Here is a 6000-nt window from a genome sequence, read left to right on the forward strand (position 1 = left end):
TTAGATGATATTTTTAAACTTAAATATAAATGCAGAAACCTAACTTATTTCATTAGTATTGGAGATGATTTTTTTTCAGACGAGAGAAGATATAAAATTTATATATTCTTTCTCTCATAACTAAGTCATGTCTACCATACACTACGTTAAAATTTAACAACTTTCAAACAAGTTATCAAGTTTAAATTTGTGTAAGTTCATCAATTTCAAAATCATCATATATGAATATATATGAGGAAGGATCTATTTATCCAAATTGAATTATATTAATTACACTCAATTTTATCTATTTATTTTTCAAATCTAATGGACCATAGGGGTAAGCTTAAAAGTTTCAAAGGTTTGTCTTTTTCTCTTTCACGGGAGTACATTTGCTGTCCGACACTTTGTGTCGCTCCATATACCATGGACTTATGATTGATTAGAAAAATATTTAATAATCAAATTTTAACTTAAATATATTTTTTCTGACCAATTACATGTTCATGGAAGATAAAGTGACACAAACTGTGGAGTAGAAAGATTATTTTTTCTCACTTAAATATATTTTTTCTCACTTTTGTGGTATGTTGGATTTGAAAAAATGCACGGATGAAATTGAGTTTAACTATGTAATTCAAATTGGATGTAAACATATCTCTATATATATATAATATAATATATAATATTATTATATTCAATATGTATATCTTTATTCTATATGATAATTATAATATATATATATATATATATATACATTATTATATATTGAAATATTTATATCTTTATATATATTATCATATACGGAGGGATCCACTTACTCCAAGAATATGTTTAAAAGACTTACTCCGCATCATAGCCATCAATTCTAAGGAAATCCAATGGTTTGAATTAGTGAATAAATATAAATCATTAGATTTTCCTAAAATTGATGACTATGATGTAAATAAGTCTTTTAAACTTACTCTTGAAGTAAATGAATCATATTTCTTATTATATATCTAATATGTATAAACTTAAATATTCTAGACATGATTATATATATATATATATAGTCTGAGCATACTCATATTGTATTGAATTCATTGATTTAATGATACTAATTTATAGCTCAAGTTCTATTTGCTTAATTGTTGAATAAACTAATTAATAAGTCGAGTTTTAAATGAATATCGAGTTTCAAATAAATGTTGAGTTTTAACTAACTTACGGTCAAATTTTTGTATAGAAATGAGAAATCAATAAGCATGAAGGTATAACCCCTTATTCTCTTGATTTAGCTGGATGTGCTGTAGTATAATTTCTGTTTTATAATCTCTTTGGTGAAAAAATGTTATATTATAAATCAAACCAAACTCAAATCTAACTACATCACTTACTATTGTACTATTTTTTACTATTTAATCATATTTACTTTATCCCTTTTACCTTTATTCTAATTTTATTACATATAAGCACAAATGAAATATGCATCAGTTATCTGACGTGCTTTTTTATTTTTCTCGTGTGTTTAACAATCTCTTAATTAAAATACCACATTGATGGGTGGGAGTAGTATAACTGTTTCATTTTACTTAAAAACTTTTAACTATTTTAATTTGCCCTTGTAATCTCTATTTTCATATGGGTACCATCAATCTCATAATTTTAAACATAAAAAATGAGTTACTTCTTCCACCATTAGGAAAGGTACATCTCATCTGTGGAGGAGGTCTTAAGGGACTGCGCCCCCTAGAATTTTTTAATTTTTTTATTAGAATATATTTTTTACCTTTTTACCGTCTAGAATAAATTTGTTATCTCAAAAAGTATGTTGTTTCATGCGATATTGGTTATTTTTTGATAGAAAAATATTTAATTATTCAACTTTTAAATTATAAAAAGTGACACATAGAGTGACATAATTTTTTGGAACACAAGATATATTTCTTTTACCTACACCTAAATAATATTTTTATAGAAACTACTTGAAACTCATATAATTCTTTAATTTGTAGCTTACTAAATTAATACACTCCAACTTGTATGATCTTTCTGGAAATTATACATGATGAAAGTTCTCTTATAAGTGTAGATATTGATGTTGATTATAATAATATAACTTCATTTGTGTTTATAATAATTTTACACTTTAAGAAAAAGATTATGCATGTATTGATATCTACTCTAATGATGCTTATAAGTAATTTAATATTCATTATATATATTTTTTGTCCAATAATTCTTTCCTGTGAATTTCAATGACCAAGGGAAGATTAATGTGAGATTCCAATTTCAAAATTTTGTTCTTGGTATCGTTATTCATTCAAGTTTAAAAAGTTATCAACCATATATCATCAGTCATATCTTTTTTATCAAATCGTTCATTTTATCTAAGTTATTTTAGTTTAGCTATTACATAAAATATCATTTTCAGTAATGAAGACAATCAAACAAAATTAAGTAGTAAGATAAAAGATGAAGTTCTTGCAAACAACACAGTGATATATATTAAAAAAGGAAAGTTTTTTTATATTTTTATTACTCAATTAATTTTTATTGTAATTAAATATTATTGTACCTCCTAAAGTTTAATTAACATCAGCCACTCCTTCTCATAGTGAATACTTCTTAGATTTTAGGATAAAGATAATTCAGAATATGTTTGATAGAGTTTTAATTTGATATTTTAGTTTAGTTTCAGAAAAATCATTTTTTCCTTCCTAAATTGATATTTTAGCTTAAGTTTTTATCGAGGACATACAATATGACGATTTTATTTTCACAAGCTCTTGTATTTTTAACATAAGCTCTCATTTAAATCTTATGATTATTTTTTGCAAGATTATTTTCACTTTCAAATTTTTTTCTTCTTCATATTCTCCCAATTCAACTACTAAATAAATATTATTAATTTGGTCATAAAATTTAGAGAATAAAGTTTTTTCTAATACCAATAGATAAATTATTTCCTTCACCCACTAAAATTATGACATATGTCCTTTTTTTTAGTTTTTAGAAATATTTTTGTAGAAAATGATAATTATTTAAGACACATAATGTCATAATTTTAGTTTATAAATGAGATAAATTATCTCCTTGAGGAAATACTTTATTCTCTAAAATTTATACATATTTTAATAATTTTCCATATAAAAAGGGCTTCTTTTTAAAAAATCCAAAAAAAAAATTAGCTTAAACATACTTTTTTTCAACAAACATACCATAATATGAAGATATGGAAAATATAATGGATAATTATCTTAAAATAATTTTTTTAGGTAAACCAAACACACTTTGTACTTATGTTGCCCAAGAATAAAACTTAAAAGAAAATGATAAAGAGTTTGATTGGTAAAAAATGTGACAAAAACCTTATAGTCGTCTATTTAGCTAGTTGAGTCAAAGCTTTTTAGCATAGTTGGATCTGAAATTAGCTTAAACGTGTTGAATGATAAAAATGACACTGATTTATTTTATTTTATTTAATATTAAGAAATTAATTAAAAAATAGATAATTTTATAATAAAGTTAGACCACATTTATATATATATATATAATTAAAAAAAGACAAAAGAAGCTAATTATTATGACTGTAAAAATATACATGATTAAAAGGTGATTGTAGAAATCACACGTGTTATAAGAGATATCTTTATATTTTATTTTTAGGAACTAGCTGCGAGTAAAATATATATAACGACTAAGCTTAAAAAATATAATTGTAATATAAGTCAATTTTCTTCCAAATTGTACTGCACAAGGATAACAAAAACTAATGTTTATCATCAAGGCAGTCCAATTTTTAATAATCTTAGGATCTATGAGACAAAACTAGCTTATATTTGTCAAGTTAGTTGAAAGATTTAAAAGTATATAAAAGTTTATAGGTACTTATGTACCTGAATGAGTTACTGGATTTTTTTTGTTACATAGTAAAATTGAAATTTATTAAATGACTAAAAATGACTTCTCAAGTTTCTCCCCTATGTGCTTTAACTAAAGAGTAGGTTTTTTGGTTGGGGTATATGATGAGATTTGGTATATAAAAAAAATAAAGGGTTAAATAAGGCATGTATTATTGGAATTCTAAATCTTATAATTTTTAGAAAGCTATTTAAAAGCTACAATCACCTTTTACAAGCTAGAAGCCTCCTTCAAAAATAAAGGGTTAAATAAGGCATGTATTATTGGAATACTAAATCTTATAATTTTTAGAAAGCTATTTAAAAGCTACAATCACCTTTTACAAGCTACAAGCCTCCTTCAAAAATAAAGGGTTAAATAAGGCATGTATTATTGGAATTCTAAATCTTATAATTTTTAGAAAGCTATTTAAAAGCTACAATCACCTTTTACAAGCTAGAAGCCTCCTTCAATTTTAAATCGCTGAATAACTCTACAAGCTTATTCACTAAGCCAAGAAGTTAGATACTATTAGACAAGCTCAAACACTAAAAATCTAGATAACAGGCTTACACTCATATGATACCTTGAAATCATAGGATCTAGAATGGATGCACACATCATTGTTTCATTTTGTAGTTTAATCAGTTTCTCAATTAATTTATGGATTTGGAATTCGCTACACCAAATGTTTGTCCTTTTTCACCCTTGTTATGTTTATTTTTTTATTTTCTGGAAATAACTTCACATGTCTATTACTCTCTCAGGTTACCTCTTATCTAGTTTTGGAAGAATTTTCCATTCTATTCAGTTATCCTTTTAGTAACTCAAGGATTTATTAATAACTAATTTTTCATTCTTACCTATTGTAGATTATGTTGCTATGCAAACTTCCATTGTTGTTGAACTCTCAAAGTCCAATATATATACGATAATTGATTCTTCAATAAGTTAATCGGTTATCTTGTTTGATGGGAAGTTTGTTGGGTTCTGTTGGTCTATTTCTTTTGTATTCGATAATCAATTATTCATTATGTAATCGATTATCTAATTAGTTAGTAGGATTGTTCAAATCAATTTTATATTCGATAATCGGTTATTCAGATGATAATCGATTATCTAGTTAGTTAGTTAGTTAGGATCTAGTTATCGAAAGTCTTGTATATGTATTAAGCTTTTGGCTTCCATTGTTAATAAGAAAGAAGAAGATGTATTATTTATTGAAATTCGTTATATAGTAGCATAGCAACTTGAAACGGCTAACAATGAATCAGAAAATCAAGGAACATTACTTTTAAGAGGTGATTTTCAAAACCCCTCTAGCCTCTACTATCTGCACCTTGGAGAAATTCCAAGGCAGTTCTTGTATCCCCTCCTCTTGAAGGAAGGAATTACCATTCTTGGAGCAAAGCTATGAGAAGAGCTTTTTCATTCAAGAATAAGATCAAATTTGTCGGTGGCTCCATTGGTGTCCCAGAGCTTAATGATCTTGGGTATGACATTTGAGAAAGATGCAACAACATGATTGTTTCTTGGATTACAAGGTTCATTTCCTTCAAATTGTCCAAATCACAATTTATATAGATAATGCTTATGATTTATGGAAAGACTTGAAAGAAAGGTTCACCAAAAAGGACTACTTTATATTCTCTGATCTCTTACAATAAATCCACTCAATAAGGCAAGGTGAAAGAGACATAAATGAATATTTCACTGCTTTGAAAACTCTACGGGATGAGTTGGAATCCCTAAGGCCAACACCTTATTGCAAATGTGAAGTGCAATGTGGATGTGACCTAATGCAAAATGTAAAGAACTACGAAGAAACCGAGTACGTCATATGCTTCCTGAAAGGGCTAAATGACAATTATCAAACCACAAGATCTCAAATTTTATTGATGGAGCCTCTACCTTCCATCAATAAGGGCTGCTCTCTTGTAGCCTAAGCTGAAGGACAAGTTACACGAATAAGTAGTAGTGAATCCAGGATGCTACTCAATTTCAACGAACAAAGCTAAGGCATGAAGCCCTCAATGACGAGAATGAATTACACAAAGAAAATGAACAAGGGAAGATTCAACAAGAAAAATAAGCCAGCAACCTCAAGAAATAGTCCTATTAAGGTTTGCACCTAAT

Source organism: Lupinus angustifolius, chromosome LG01, assembly GCF_001865875.1.
Source record: "Lupinus angustifolius cultivar Tanjil chromosome LG01, LupAngTanjil_v1.0, whole genome shotgun sequence".
In the NCBI taxonomy this organism is placed as follows: domain Eukaryota; kingdom Viridiplantae; phylum Streptophyta; class Magnoliopsida; order Fabales; family Fabaceae; genus Lupinus; species Lupinus angustifolius.